This window comes from Genypterus blacodes, unplaced genomic scaffold (assembly GCF_046128005.1).
Source record: "Genypterus blacodes isolate CSIRO-AG114 ecotype Tasmania unplaced genomic scaffold, CSIRO-AGI_Gbla_v1 ptg000033l_1, whole genome shotgun sequence".
Taxonomy (NCBI): domain Eukaryota; kingdom Metazoa; phylum Chordata; class Actinopteri; order Ophidiiformes; family Ophidiidae; genus Genypterus; species Genypterus blacodes.
This window is the reverse complement of record NW_027466846.1, coordinates 263,261-280,146: the sequence shown is the minus strand read 5'-3', so window position 1 is coordinate 280,146 and position 16,886 is coordinate 263,261. Positions and strand designations below refer to the sequence as shown.

The 16,886-nt window shown below is 44.1% G+C and overlaps 1 protein-coding gene across 6 annotated transcripts in view; it reads left to right on the top strand.

Annotated features, from left to right (window-relative positions):
• Positions 1-1,544: 1,544 nt before the first annotated feature.
• The window catches only part of numb (NUMB endocytic adaptor protein), a 33,734-nt gene continuing 18,392 nt past the window's right edge, over positions 1,545-16,886 (top strand). For all 6 annotated transcript variants that reach the window (XM_076146735.1, XM_076146732.1, XM_076146734.1 and 3 more), the window contains exon 1: positions 1,545-1,701. The gene's annotated coding sequence lies outside the window, so the exon portion shown is untranslated. The remainder of the gene's footprint in view (positions 1,702-16,886) is intronic.

Genomic DNA, 16,886 nt, shown 5'->3' with positions numbered 1-16,886 from the left:
GATTGGTGACAGACCAAGCAGGAATGTTTATGACTCTTCTCTGACCTTGACTGGTTGATGGATGACAGCCTGTTGTTAAAAAAGGGGGTAATGAAAAAGATGGAGTTTAAGATAAAGGGGAATGAGAGGGGGAGTGACAGTGACAAGGAGAGAAAGCGAAAGAACCTGTGTCTATGTATCTGCTTTGTGTGTGTGTGTGTGTGTGTGTGTGTGTGTGTGTGTGAGAGAGAGAGATTTGCTGCGGGTGCATAGTGGCAAAGGGAGGTAGACTATTTTAGCATAACAGGCTTGACAACTTTGTTAACCCAACTTCTACTGCTTCCTTGGTTTTGCAACCTTATGGGTCACAAAACACACCAGGCTGCAGCTTAGTGAGGTTTCATAGGTATGTCAGGAATGCAACTTAATACTGATAAACTACTGGCCTTTTAAAGAGGCTGAGGTTTCGTCATCAGGGGTGGATCGAGTAGAGGCAAATTATGGCAAGGGCTGAATCACAAATGTCTGTGCTTTGAAGTGCCCAATAAAGTGAGAGTTCTATTTTTTATACAGTAGCATTTTCTCAAATACAGCATGACAATTAAAACAACAGCAATTTGGATACTTAGAAGAGAATGTGACAGCATTTTCAGCCCTGATGAATGCTGTTAAGAGACTAAAAGCAAATCATGTAGTTAGACCTTGACTCAGTGTGGTTTCAAGAGTCCATCCTCAGGCAAGCAGGCGGGCATTTGCATTCAGTATGAGCGAGATAGTTGAGTTGTGATGAAACACAAGTCAGCTCAGTTGGTTTTACCACATGCATAATGTTGTGTAAGATTCCTACAAACAATTGGCACACTATTGAAAGGAATACAGTGTTGCTGGGACCAGTTTCGCAATGGGATGGTAATAGACTGCCATTATACTCACAAACTAGGCACCAGCACAGTTTTGCCATGGAAAAGAAAGTATTATTAAGATATTATTGGTAGATATTTGCTTTACAAACTTCTTTTATATCTAACTGTTAATTTAAAGTGTTATTATAGTATTTAAGTGTTACTGCAGTTATCAGACAAATTTGAAGGATCCCTCCCCCAAAATGTTGTTTATGGGATGTATGTGCTTGTGTGATATGCCTTTAATAGATTTGATATTGATGTTCAAGTCTCCTGTGCAGTCTATTGTGATCCAAACGCAATAGGGTGTTGCAGCGGAGACACACCTCAGTATAATGTGATCCCAGGAAAACCACTAAATTCAACTTCATTGGTCTTTAAAGTTTATGAGGAGGTGTTGAATTGTATTGGATTGAAAATATGAATGGTTTGTCGGCAAAGAATTAACTTAAATACACAGTCCACGTTGGAATATCTTGTAATAACCATTGAATAATGATGTTTAATGATGATTGAACACAAACTATGACCTGCAGCAAAAGTCAAGTTTACTCTACTTTGTATTGTCATCAATCGATCACCTCCGGCCTGTCTGGTCCAGCCAATCAGCGCGAAGGGGGGCGGCCCGTTGCTAAGGGGGAAGTTTGGTTGAATCTTCGGAGCGCAGCCATTCAGCGGCAGTGGCTGAAGTGAAACGATTGGACTGCGAGTGTCTCTCCAACACTTTCTGTGGAATTTGAATTATTTTGGCACGGCATATTTCGTGAGAAATAGGTGACAATTTCACGGGGCATCTTCTGGGTCGCAGCGGGGATCACAGGTAAGTTAAAACGGTGTTGTCTCTGCCAATTAGCCCACCCGGTAAACCTTGATAGCTCGCTAAGCTAAGCAACACTAGCTGTTGTTTTCGGATGCAGCTCACGCAGCTAATGGTAGCGCTAGACCACAGTTAGCCTAGCCGCTGTCCCCGTAGCACCCAATTACTTGTCATTTAGCTTCCTCGCTAACGTAATAAGACTCAGTGTGACTAAGTGTGAGGTGTGAGGCTATTCTACGACTCTTCACAGGTGTGTGACGAGGTCTGGCTCGGCCCTGCTTACGTGCTCAAACGATAGGTAGCACGTAACATTTGTTAGTTAAGTAGCTAATGTTAACTTGCCCAACCTTAGCCAACTTACCTGCTTAGGTGTCACATAGCAAAATTACGCACCCGAGCCAAAGTAAAGTAGAAGATGAAGTAATTGGTTATCGTTCCCAAGCGCACTTAAGTGTTGTGACGGTGTGAAATTGTCAGTTTTTATATCGCAATATTCAAAGCAGATGGTGTAAGAGACAGCTGCCCAGAGCATCCGACAGGTTGCCATTTCTTAAAAGATGCAAACTGTGACTCACCATCACTGAATATTTGTGTAGTGTGATAATGCACCCTACGTGTCTTATATGGCTATGTATTACATCATACCTTTAGCATTTATGGGAGTTTACTCCTTGGAATAACCACGCAACGACATTTCCATTCTAGACCACGGAGAGATAAATATCAGTGAGCAGATTACGTTTCACAGAAAGACTTTAGGAAGATAACTCCCTGATAAATCCCTAATCTCTTGTTTGTGGTTGCTCTAATTATTCATTCATCTTGTTTTGTTAACTAGAGGGGTGATGGAATGTGTGAGTTAAATGAATACATGCTGAGATAGACCTCTCCTCAAGGTGATATGAGGTAATAATAATTTGTGAGCCGCCTGATGCTGATTCTTGTAACACATGATCCTAGCAATTAAGAATCTGTTGGCGTTTGGTGTAACAGTCTGTCAGTGTGATATGATTTGTGAAATCCATTAACAGAGAATGAATCAGCACCAATTTTCACAGTGGGTTAATTGCGGTAGAGAAAATGCAAAATATCTGCTCCATTTCTGCCTGGAAAATCAATCTCATTTATGCTTTTTTGTAACTGTTATGACAAACTAATAAGTTGGTAGACATCACACAAGCTTCTGACAACTTTAGAATTTCAAGAGTATCCTTCTCAGCAGAGCTCGTCCCAATTATTGAACAGAAAGAACGCTGTGAGATTGGCTGTCTGCCATCCAACGCCATACCACTCTGTCAGCTGTTTGAGAGAGGAGGAGAGGACAAGAGCAAGTCATCCTAAAGCTCAGTGATTCACTATCACTCTCTCTCTCTCTCTCTGCTCTTGAAGGAGTGGTAGCTTCTTGGCAGTGAGCTGTCCAAGTGAATGCTGAATCGTGATGTAACGTAGGCAGATAAACTCGCGTTACGACAACGCAATCGAAGGCCCCTGATAGCAGCAAGATGATTAAACATCTTGACCCCCCCTGCCAATGTTATCGTCTTGGTTACTAGTCGTAACTGAATTGGTATGACATGAGAGAAAGGGTACTGCATACCTCTGTGGAATGTCTCATTCCGTTTTTAAACACAGTCTGGATCAAGGCAGATTGTCTATGACCATCTCCTGACTGCTCACCTCACCTATTTTATTTGTTATGGTAATCCTTTCTGTCAGCTGCAGCATTAATGCGGGCACTTGAATTTGCTGGCTGACGGTGTCATACATAAACAGTGTTTGATGTCAACATTACCTGTTCACAAGGGTTATATTCACACAAAGCAGATGCGTGCAAATGTGTTTACTCTTACATACATATTTGTGAATATTTGTGCTTAAAGTAGGCGAGAAGGTCATTAGGAACTTGGATCCAATGAAAAGCTCGCCGATTTGTTTTGGTTCTCTGTCAAGCGCACCGTACCTTCCAAGGGATGTATGAGTTACAACATAATCCGAGTTCATGTCAGGCCAACGCTGAAACAGGTCTAATGGTTACAGTCTGCCATTACCCTTGTTTTGTAATTGCATGAATACCAGATAGTTGAAATAATTAAAGAGAACACAGAGTCCATCGTGCAGAGATAAAGCAACTGGAGCTGGATTTGTGAGATTTGTTGTGATGGTCAACTCCATAAATGTCTCTGATTTTGCAGGATGGCAAGTCACCAAAAACAATGTGTTGTTTAGTCACGACTCACGACCCCTTCTTCCTCTTAACGATGCAAAGGTGAAGTCACAACCGCGCTTGTTACACACCGCTCCATATTCTAAGATGATTGGGAATGGATCCAACAGACGGACACTGAGGAGATTCAACCAGAGGGGAGATTTTAGAATCGGGATCTCAAATGTTCAGCTGACCCCATTTCAACATAAGTAGCCCGAAATAGGTCCTGTTACATTGCAGTGTTGATTTGATCTTACGTATGTCTTCAGTCTAGATGTGAGTAAACAGTGTCATCTTCTACCACATTGACAAATTGGGTGGATTGTCAGCTTGTCTATGCAAACGTTTTACTTTTAATGATTTCCATCTTTCACAAACTGTTTGTACATAGACACAACTTTATACAAAATCAAGACCAATGAGTGTCTTTGACTGTTTCCATCCCAAAATGGCAGATGTTACCAGGCACTCTGGTCTCTCCGGAACATATTTTGCTGTGATAGCTGGTTTGATTTGAATCCTATAATTATATAAAGAAAACTAGGTTCCATGTCTACAGAAACATTGGTGAAATCAGGTACATATCCATTGAAAGTGCAGAGTGATTCCATTACTACAGTTTATGTAAACATGCCATACTCTATTTGTCCCTAATGGTTGTTTCATTTGTTGTCAGCACTCATTCAAATACTGTATGGGTGGGTGTCTCATGCTATTTAGTGCTTTAAACACAACGTTCTGGCTGTGGTCATTTGGGACAATACCTTTAACTCTTAATTGGGTCCAATGGGCTTTGAGCTCCTCTCTGCTCTTGCTGTTTGAACTCTGGATTAAGGATGGGAGGGCCGGAGGGGGGGGGGGTCACTGTGTGCTATAAGTTGTCTTTCAGGTTTCCCTGTGTATCGCTGTCTCCTCCCTGGCTATAGTATGGGGCTCAGAGACTCCCTTTGTCTCCTCCGGCAGCACTGGGCCCCTACGTAGAGCGATACCTGAGCCTCCCCTGCAGGAACAGCTCATGCTTTATTCAGCCCTCTGATCTCTGCTTTAATTATGAGTGACCCCAGGCAGGAGTGACCGCAGGTGTATCTGTCAGGGTGGGAATTTGGCACCAGCCAGTGCCAAACGGAGTGCTAGAAAGCTACACCTTTTGGTTGCAATGCATACATGCATAATTGTGACCCATGCAAACAACTATAGACAAATTGGCAACCAAGAATTTTCACACCAATGTTGCCATAGGTAAGGAAGCTGCTAATTCAGAAATTAAAATACAGAAGCTGCTCTTTCTGCTCTGTGCTCTTGACAGCCACTTAATTGTGTTAAAACTAACTGTGGTCAAGGTAGCATGTTTATGGATTCAAGCATTGTTGCCTGCAAAACACCCAACTGTCTGTGTGTACAACTCAACCAACCACATTTCGGGTTCTCCAATGTTATTTGTGGTACCAATATTAAGTATACTACAGAATACCTCATACACTGTCACCTTAGCCTCAGAAAAGTAACCGTCGTGAAAAATAACATGACCTGTGTTCAAGATCGGTCTTGTAAAGTTGTGCTGTGGATTTTAGACTTTTTCAGTGACAGCTGATTCTTGCAAATGGCTGTATATCTAAAACTGGAGTTTCATGCACAGGCTCACCCCTTGGGGTGTGATTTATCCCTGTTAATCTTCAGCATATGCACTGACAGTTGCAGAAGCTGTGAAGACAGCAGCTACCTTGTTCACATTTCAGATCCTTCCTCAGGGTCTGCCCTTGGGCTCATGATGGTGCTCTTCCTACTTTGGTGAAGTGGTGTGACTACGAGTGGTAGTGACGTATGTAAGACCGAAGACTCAATCACTGATTATTGGTTTTAGACTCTCAGTAAGCAATTTCAAACTTCCGATTAAACTGCGATCAAGGCAAATGCCATGTCTACACCTTAATGCCATCACAATTGACACAAAACACCTAGATTATGTCGCTGCAAATTGATTTTATTCAGGTATGTAAACATCTTAATTGGAGTAAGCCACTTGTGCAGGTTTGCGTCATAGTACAATCAAACAACATCGCATGTGTTGTGTACTTGTTGGATTCTGTGCATGTATACGGCTTAACCACATTTTTATCGTTATTCACAGAAAGGACAGATATGCAAATGTTCAGAGTGTCACAGAGAAAGATAAACTGTACAAAGGGAGACATTTTTAAATGACCAACTCCCACGAGAACTTGCAACTCGTCAACCGAACCGACCAAAGGCTGGAACTGCAACTGCATTTCTACCAAAGCATAGTGAGAATCTGTACATGTTCCATCCCTACTCCGCAGTTCCTCTTAACAGGCTGTTGGGAGCATGATAATGCATGGTTGGTGTAATGACTCCCTATCCAAAACCGAAGTGATGCCTATATGCGGGTGTGCATGCTAGTGTCTAATGACTGCCTGTCTGTAGCGCAGGCCACAGTGATATTATTGCCTCACACGTGTTGCACAGTTTCCGTCTACCTCACTGAGCAGAGAGACTGAATGATCTTTGTTGGCCCACTTGCTGTCGTCACACTGAACGTGTATGGACGTTGCTCCGGCTCCCGTTCCCTGGTAACCACCGCTGCTGTTGCTGGGTGACGCAGTGATAAGAACAATATGACCACACAGAGGGAAATGTCCAGAGTTGATCCATGCCAAATATTGGGATTATTGGAAATGTTATTGGAGATAGAAGTACTTTTGAGATGGTTGTATTTTTGGCCATGCTTGTTTGTTAAGAGGATATTTTAAAAGCATGTCAGTGGTTATCAATGGAATTTGGTGACCAAGGAACATTGTTCAATCATTACGGTTTTATTTGGATGCAGGAATTCTTTGAAGGCTCCGTAAACATGGCAATAAAGGACTTTTGGGAATTTTCTTTTTAATGTAATTTCTTTATTTTTATCGTTTTTATTCGCTCAAGAACTTCTGGATTTCCAGTAATAAACAGGGTTTCGTTATCATCTACAAATGTTTGTTTTGACCCAGTTTTCCAGGTTTCTCACCCCTGTCACTGAAAAGAGAGGCGGTGCGGTGGCTCGGTGTTGCTCTGTTGCCTCACAGCATGACGGTCCTGGGTTCCATCCTTGTGCAGATTGTATGTTCCCCCCATGTCTATGTGGTTTCCTCTGGGTGCTGTGGTTTCCTCCTACTATCAAAAACACGTACGTTAGGTTTCTCCTGTCAGTGCCCTTGACCAAGGCACTGACTTCGAATTGGAGTGGTCCCAGGGTGCCGCACAGTGTTGATTTTTATGCTGTTATAGTACAGGTTTATAGTCTTTGTGTTAAGAGGAAAACCTTGTGCAAGTTAAACTCTGAAATGTGTCTCTGGAAACTCTTATACACAGCATCGAAAGAGGTATGGCATCAATATGTATGCACCAAAATACAGATATTATTAATGTGAACGGTACACTACCCTGATATCAGAAGCAAAACAATGGTTTCAGTAAATCTCTACGTGTGGTGCAAACCACTGCAATCCCCACACTCTGACCATGTGGTGATGTTGTAACATTGTAATGTAAACAAGCTCTCTCTCCCCAGTGTAACGTATCTTGGTCGTCCAGGCCTCGCTGCTGTGAGATTACGCTCTTCTGCTGACTCGTGGTTAACTGGGAAGCTTCTTCTGGCCCATATGGGTCCGCTTGGACCAGCAGTAGCTGTTGTGTAACCACAGAGTGTCTGATCCAAAGTCCACTGGCTGCTGTGAGGCTTTGAGATAACTGTATAAGGTATACGTTTGACCAAGTTTAATTGGTAAGCCATATTATTGGAGGGTTCTAAGACCTGTTTTCAGTAACCGGTTTGTTGACAACAAAGGTAGAGGCAGCACAGCTGCCAAGATAGCATTCCAGCCTAATCGATGATGAAGAGTCCCTAGAAGAAAGTTGTCAATTATTAATGAGCTGAGTATCATGTTTGGATTATCGCTTACTTGCATTTGTGCTAGACAAATGCTAGAATGCCACGGCGATGTTGATGACAGGTATGCTTGATGCAAGAGAGAGAATGCAACACTTGTATTGAGAGGACACTCAAGAAATAACTTTGTCAGTCTGTAGTCCTCAAGATAAGATGAAAAAGGGCAGGTAGAGGTAGTAGAAGGGTATTATCAGAGGAGGAGGAGGATGGTGAGGAGCGTGTTACATCAGTGTGCAGTAAGTGCTGCCTTAAGCACTGCAGCGTTTTGTTTATCACAGAATTACAGGGACAGGTGCAGGAGCAGCATGTGTTTACACATTTGTTTTTACGCATGTTACATGCTTGCATTGCAGAGCCAGGGATATGTCTGCAAAAAGCCTAAACCACAGAGAAACAAGTTCACACACCCCACGTCATTGCACCATTCCACCATCACTGAGTGGTCTGCAGAGAGGGATGTCTGGCTTGTGAGAGTGCCACTGTGCTGAGTCGACAGGAGGGGAACAATGGCTTCGCTGTGCTGCTTGTCCGTTTGGCCGCCTTCGTGCAGCCTTTCAGTGAGGGGCACCGTCAGCTTTTGGCTCTCTGAGCCTTGTTGACCAGGTCTTTGCCTGCTGGTCACTGACCCGTTGTGCCCACAGTGCCTGCAGCTCGTCAGGCCTCTAGGGGTTGCCGATTATCCCACAGTAATTGGTGCCTGGGCTCTGACTGATCAAAGGAGCCCAGCTGATTGTGGAGCCCTGGTAATTTTCCATACTCTGATGCTCTGCAGTCGTGCCTGCTTGCCTGGCAGTCTGTCTTCCTTCTGGTCAGACTCCATCTTAAGCGGCGAAAGAAAGGCTTGATGTCTCCGGGCTCTATCAACCTTATTATCTTCCTTATTAAATAAGTTTATGTATGCAACGAAATGGTTTCAGCTTGATTTCTTGTAATCAGCACAATAAGGTGGCATAGTCCTGCTGTGGATTTTAGTGGCTTAGAAATCATTTCCAGTAATTGAAAGGTTACAACTTCAATTGCTGGAGCAATCGGGTTGTCATTATCACATGTGAATCTCAAAGGTGTCTATGTGTGAGACACTATGCCTCGAGTGAGTCATGAGCCACGCCATGACTCATCTCGACCAAACACTCCACCAGGTGTCTTTACTTCAGTTTGCCAGTTGATTAAAATGGTCTTGGTTTAGCTTGTGATTGACTTCAAATTGTTATGCATCCATCCATCCCCAATAGAAAGCCACACGAACATGATAACACACACCACTTTGCATGTCTTACAACTTGTTGAATATAGGACTATCCCTAGTTAAATGTGAAATTCCTATCTTGGACCACAGACCAAGAAGCTTTAACTTGCATGTACATTTGTAAAGGAGAATTTACTTTGCGTCAATTGCTTTTAAAACCTTAATCTTTACGATATCATTTGAATACTTGCGATTTCATATCCTCACTGCCATTTTTGGGTTCAAATTCCAGCTGCACTCTGTCACAGGTGCCTTGTTGGCTGGTTTCCAGTTATTGTCACCACCACAGAATTATTGCAGTCAGTCATTGGTCCATTGCTCTGAAGTTGGCAGAAATTTGAAAGACTGGAAAGTTGTCTGTCACTTTCTCCGAGTATCTTTCCGTCTCAGTTTCTCAGTGGCGTCTTTGACACATCTCAACTATTGTGGTTTCCTTTTTGTAATGCTGTAATTCCTAATTCCTTTCCAACTTGAGAGCAGAGTACAGCCTCTCCACATCTGCAGTCTGGACACGACGCTGTGAGGGTGACAGCTGCTGCTGCGATACAAACGTGCACATTGCATGACTGTGAAACTGCCGGTGCACTTCAGCGTAACCAGTTGACAACCTTGCGAAAGAGGCGTGTCTTTTGTGGGTCGTATTCTTACCGAGGCGTCCCTCTTGCTGGATACCTATAGCTGCTGTGTGGATTCTTCTCTTCTCCCTGAACTCTAAATGGAGCATCCAAACTAGCTTGTTCCCGCTGCGCTTTTTGTTGTTGTTGTTTTATTTTCGTCTCTTAGGTACCGTGGAAAGAACGCATTCTAAAAAAAAATTCTTCGCATATTTTTAGTTTCTCCCCGTTCATTTCTCTTGGGGCACTGCACTAAAAACTCTTAAGGCGCTGCCCCTAAGCCGTATAATGGTCGGGAAAATCCTGGCATAACTTGGTCTTTTACAGTCGTCCATGGCTTGACAAATTGCTTAACTAGAATAAAAAGGCTTTGAACTCGGTTACAGTATGTGGAAAGCATTCCTGAAATGAATGAGCACCTACAGTATTTGCATTCATGCAGGCCCGACCTGTTTGGGTGGCTGATTGCAGACGTCACTTCATTGTGTCTTGCCTCATGCGGAGTCCTGTTACCGCCTGAGTCATTGTGTTTCCTCAGCGGTGGACTGCGGTCAGAGAAACCTCAGCCACTCATAGGTCAGCATGTTTTCAAAAATCCGTTTTTACTTAGGAAATTTTAGACTCGGAAATGGTGCGGCGTGTTTTCTCTCTCTCTCTCTCTCTCTCTCTCTCTCTCTCTCTCTCTCTCTCTCTCTCTCTCTCTCTCTCTCTCTCTCTCTCTCTCTCTCTCTCTCTCTCTCTCTCTCTCTCTCTCTCTCTCTCTCTCTCTCTCTCTCTCTCTCTCTCTCTCTCTCTCTCTCTCTCTCTCTCTCTCTCTCTCTCTCTCTCTCTCTCTCTCTCTCTCTCACCTGTGCCAGGTTAGAGAAGCCTTTTCGCGATTGCATGTCTGTTCGCTCAGCAGGAAGTTCCTGTTCCACTCCATCCTCTCATCACTCCTGCTACTAGAGTGTACTGTTGCTGCTGCTGACATTCGCACACAGCGCACACTGACCGTAATGCCACTTACCAGTGATGTCGTTGGGGTGAAAAGCTGTACTATTAGAAAGAAATTAAGAAGTGGATTCTCTATAATATTGATTCATCTATGAGAACTCTCCACGTAATCTCTGTGTTCTGCCTTATAATTATGCAGCTTTTCAAATTCTTTTCATGCTGTCGTCTTTCTGTACGCCTCTGCCTCTTATTTTCCTCGTACTTGTATGTGTGTGTGTGTTCCCCTTGGAGTCTTACTTTCCCCTTGAGAACACGTTTGTGTCTAAGTGACATGTGTGTTTTCCAGGGTGTATGTGATGACTCGCAAAGTGTCAAAGCACCTTCTGTCAACGTCAGAAATCAGCAGTGCAGCGTTTCAAACCCCAGGAGAATGTTTCCCCCGGAGTTACCGCAACGAGGATGATGATGAGGATGATGAAAGTACAAGCCCTGGCAACTGATAGGACTTGTGTTCACTACAGTATCAGTATCAGCTCTTGGACATGTGGACCTTTTATAACAACAGCTCAAAAAAAGAAAGATAAGAAACAAAATGCCTACTACCACACGAAAACAACTGCCACTCAAAGCCTGATTACTTTACCCCTCCTATATTAGCACCAAATTTAGGATTGAGAAATCACCCCATGCAGTTTAATTCCCCCTGGATTCACTCCCAAGCTCATTTGGGTCGTGACTTGATTGGCTCTGATTACTCTCTGTTTTTGTTCTAGTTTTCCATTTACATCTACATGGATTCGCTCGTTTCGTCAAATTTGCGTTCTTTAAAACAGTAGCCACATTTATTTAACAGTTAAATGTCTATTAACTGAGCTTTTTGCCTTTTGGCCGCCTGGTTGGATCCATCACCCAGGAGCCGGTACTGCATAATTACAGCCTCCTTTAAGAGCCATAGTCATTTAGCAGCTGCAGTGTAGACATCTCTTTTAGGTCGCCTTAACAGGGGGACAGGAAGAAGGATGAGGGGGCCTCGCGGGGAGGAAAGGAAGGCAGGCAGGCAGGCAGGGGGTTTAGCATTGTCACCTCACTATTGAAGAATCACTTGCAAATAAGAGTGTTTTTGGATGAAACACAAGGATCCCAACTTAACCTCCTGAGACCCCTCGTCCTCATATGTGGACATTACATTTTTCCTTCCCTGAACCTTACACGTCATTGTGCTTAAGTTAAACATATGGTTTTACATTTGTTGGGTTCCACTAATCCTGGATCTCAGGAGGTTAACAGCAGTAGAGGAGAATCAACAGCCTACATACAGTATAGTATAGAAGCATGTATACTTCCTTCTAGTTGACCTGGCGTGAAGACCAGCCGTTGGCAGCCAGATTTATTATTATTATGGTTTTACTCTCTCTGTACAATTTGTGCTCGTGATAGCCTCCTTGAGAATTACACCACATGTTTAATATCTTTGGAATGGTGCTCAAATTGAAAACATTTTTACAGATGGCAGGAGGGGGTGCCAGTAGTAAAGAAAGTGCTGAAAAATCCATCCAGCATTGGACTTTCACTCACTCTGTTGTTGTTGTTGTTGAATCGGAATTGACGGCGCTGTCAGCGCAGGGAAAAGAGACGAGGGATAACTGTGAGGTCATTGACCGCCGCCTGCCGAGGCCTACACTGCCAAACGCTGTGCGCCGGAACGGTGTTGGGTGTGTGACAAATGCTAATACGGTTTTGTTCCTGAGAGTTTAATGTTAAATCTTCAGTATTTTTGGCTTTTCTGTTCCCTGTCAAACATCCAGCATTGTTCTGCTATTCCAGTTTGCTCAGGAGGAGTTTTGATGGACTTGTTTTCCATATGAGTAAAGGCACACTACAGGCATATTATCTGTGACCCTACTAGATCAGCATTCTTCCTCTGAGACTCATTATAAATGTGCTCATGTTCACTTTTTGTTGCAAGTCAACCATAAGTAGGAGTAATAGATGATGTATTAACTGCCGTATGCCGAGTTCAGAGACTGCATTACCTCAGATCAGTTTAGTTCTTGGGTAGAATATCCAGCGTGTTGTGTTTGTCAAGGTTTACTACCGTGTGGCACAACTCTTTAGTTTGTTTGTTTCCTGACTAAAATGCAATAAAAGAGTCATTATGACTCTGGGGCCTTTAGACGCTGCAGTCATCTATCTCATTTTTCGTGCGAGAGTCTTTGCCACAGCACTGTGTCGAGTGTTGCGAGTGTTTGTGGGTTTGCAGCAGGTGTGGGTTTGTGTAAGTTTGTGCTCCACATGTGCAGTATTTGCGCGTTTCCTTTGCTGCTGTTTGTGTGTGTGTGTGTGTGTGTGTGTGTGTGTGTGTGTGAGAGTAATGTGGGTGATGTCAAGGGGAAAGTAAACATAGTCACCAAAAGTAGCTTTTTTTTTTTGTGTTCCAAAGTTTACTCAAACTTTCCAAGCGGAGTTCATGGACAGTGTGAGCGATCGCACCGCTCCAAGCTTCCGTCCCACAGTTTGCACACAACCAGTGTCGCCCCGGTAATGGAGGAAGATGAAGAGTAAGGAACACATAGTTGGTTTCAGGTCAGCCACATGCAATCTAATCACTTCCCAGAGCTGTCACAGGAGTGGCTACTTGTTTTCTCCTCGGCATCAGTCTGCCTAAGGAGGGAGCAGGATTGATGGACTTGGGGCACTCATTCTACTACATCAAGCCACTCTGAGCCTGCCATTGCTTGTAGTCAGCAGTCTCTATCCACAGCAGGCCTATAGTCTTTACAGCTCTATTCATTTAATTAAAACTACACTCCAGTTGGCATACCATCACCCCTGGCAACATTTTTGAAGAACATCCAGTTTTTAGGGGTCAAAAACACCAGACGTAAATCTCAAGGTTGCCATCTCGGCGCCCGGTGCAGCCCTATGTTAGAAACGAGGCCAGACCCTGCCTATTGATTGAGTGTGAATCATCGCTTGTGCACGCCTGAGGGGAGGCGATACGGCGACAGTGATTTGCCTCTGCGCGATGCCAGGGTATTGCCCCTGGCTTCTTAAACGTGGCCTCAGCTGTTCCCCTCCAGTGATGTGTGGCTGACTTGCTGTGCTGGGCTGGGCCCCCTTTAATGTCATGCCTGGCTGCTCCTAGACACACACACAAACACAAGCCTGACCACACAGATACTTGCAATTGATGCGCGCACATATTTTACAGACGGACACGCACGGAGCGGGAGGGAGCGGCAGAGAGCAACTTAATATTCCCCCGAGCAGCAGTCGGGTCCTTGTTTTCTTTCTCCGCCTCAACCCTAACCCAGGTCAGTCGTGCCAGGCGTGCTCAGGAAACAGGGGGGTCATCGTCTCTCTCACAGGGGCCAGGGAACAGATTGAAGTACCGCAACTGTTCAGTGGCAGACAGACGGGGAGCGAGTGAGCGAGCCCCGCGAACGGTAGCAAGCACTCCGATTCCCATTTCCCACCATTTCCTTCCTGTCAGTAGTACCGCCCATTTACCCGAGTCTTCACCTTTTCGGCATGAAAGTCCAAAAATAGACACTTGTTCTAAAGACTAAAACAAGAGCTTCATCTTTTCAGCGGGCACATGAATATCTGAATGACTTCTTAGGAAAGGAATGGCAAAACATTTCCACGAGCTTGGACACACTGCTGTCGCTGCGGTTTAAATGCACTTTGTTCTTCTGTTCCAGGTATTTTGCGCCTTTCAAGCCTTTTGAAAGGAGTTACAGTGATATAATGAAGGATGGATTATGTAGTCATAGCTGAAACAATAGCAAATATACCGTACGTAATCTGGTTCAAAAGCTTTGCGACGCCAAACTGCGTGACTCGAATCCGCACAAAACTCTTAACAATGGGATTGTAATGGCTAAAGGAAATGCTTTGCAGTCTAGAGTACGAACTAGAGTACGAACCTAAAAACGAGCCAATCTATCTTTGATGTCATAATACTCACAAAGATGGTGCTGTAATCTACAAAACACAACTACGCAACCCTGCTGAAACACAGTGTTTACATTTTGTCTGTTGGAAATTCCTACATATTCTGTTTTTGACCAAATGACTTCTCTATTTCACACTATTCCAAAAGCTTCTTCTCTCTCTATTTTGGAGCAAATCTAAAATGGCATTTGGCATCACAGACGGGGTGGTGCTGCAGAAATAGACTCCAGTAGAGAAAAAAAATGAATTGGCACATTTGTAGTCACGACACCGATCATTTCTTAACGCGGGGGTATGATGCTACTACCTGCATGTAAGGGGAAACAATGAGAGACCTTCATTCTGATCAGACCGTCCACCTAGTAGCGCAGCCAGAAACTGGAAATAACCATGATGTCATTTGATATAAAAAGCATCAGTACAAAATTGGAGGGTAGCATTTCTGGAACGGAGCAGGAGCGCCCGAAGCCTGTCGTTGTTTCTGCGCAATAAGCTTACAGTCTGTTCAATTCCAGTTGTTGAATGTTATTGAATATGCCTTGTGTCACCGTTGACACACCCACCAGTCAGCTATAAAGGAGGAAGGAGATTGCTTCACTGTCATTTACCCCTGAGGTAACGGTCATTCTAGCCTCACTCTTATCGCTCCACAAGCTCCAGCCTTCCCAACTGTCTCTCCTGACCCTTGACCCTGATCTCAGTCTGCTGGTTTTGTCCTTGACTCTCAGGGTTTCTTATCCTCTCCCCTGTGGGCTGAGGCCCGGCTTTCATATTTATGAAACGCATATTTTCATTCGGATTTCCCTCTTGTCCTTTTTTTTTCATGGCCCCCTTTTTTTTTTTTTGAACAAGAGCATACCAAGCCACGAACTGGGGCCTGGAAAATTGGATTACCACGGTAACAGCATTTTTAAAATTCTCTCTTCTTATGGCCAATTGGGAGCAGAACGGAGGTGCTATCACCTTAAGTCGGCTGGCTCCCAGATAACAAGGCACACATGCTTTGTATTACGGATGGCTGGCCTCACGGATTGACACTATCCTATCTTATTGTCACTCTCCCAGTCCAAACACAGACAACATGGAATTCCCAGAACAGAACTGTTTAAAATAGGATGAAGAGTATCGGCTGGCGCAGTAGTGGGGCCAGTCATGAAAGGAGACAGACAGTGGGGCCTTTTTTGTCTTGAATTGGTGCCCTCTCTCTCTCTCTATCTCTCTATCTCTCTCTCTCTGTGTCTCTGTCTCCGTCTCTCGCTCTCTCTCCCTCGGTCCCTCTAGCTCTTCTTTGAAAGCCCAATGCCGCTCTCATCCCTGGGATCCTTCCACAAGGATTAATCAGTTTTCCATTCCTAGAGAGATTATTCACATACTTACAGCTACAGCCAGCAGTGGCACACCCTATGTCTTCGCACTGGCAGAGGGAAAAGTCCCTCTTTCTCTACATATGGAGCTTTTTCTTACACTCTCGTTCCATTTAGCTGTTTCTGCACATTTCTCTAGTTTTCTTGTTTTGCTCGTCTCTTTCGGTCTCCAACATACAAGCCCTCTTGTGTGGGATTAGCACCGGTTTGGGCCGCGAGCGAGCCAACGTCTGTAGTTGTCCAGTGTAGCAAGTTGATGTTGAACACGAGTCTTTGAAAGGTCCATGCTTTCTGTCATTCACTTCTGCTTGTTTCTATGTATATGAACCCAGAAAGACTAAATGTTCCTTGGGTAATCACCCTCATTAGTGCTGGCAGGAGAAAGTCCAGGCCTCTTCACAGCACCAGACTGTAGCCGCACTGACAGCTCTGGAAGGGTTCAGATCCTGCTTTCTTACACCAAATCCTTCACCGTCCTGCTGTTTTTCTCTCCCATCCTCCCTCCCTTTCCCACTTCCTCCCCCTCCTCCATCCTTGCCTCAATCCCTCTGTTCATGTTACCTAAGTATAGACTTATTTGATTCTGTAAAGACTGACCCACAGACAATAGGTGCTCTTGTCTGTAGATTAGAGCGACATGTTTCAATGTTTCTAGACGGTAGCTGACGATCAATGCAATATCTTTCATTTCTGGGCTCGTGTTGGTGTTTATTGTGGTTATTATTATCATTATAATACTTATCCAAACAGGGGTAAACTGCTGTTATGCTGACCCTTATGGTCCTTACGGTCACAAGACCTTCCTCAGACATCTCAGTGATTCCCTATGAAATCAATAAGACAAGGCTTTCTTTCTAGACCTACCCTATATGTCCGGTTTGTCTATTGACAGCAGCCTTGATACGCCACAAAGTGATAAAGG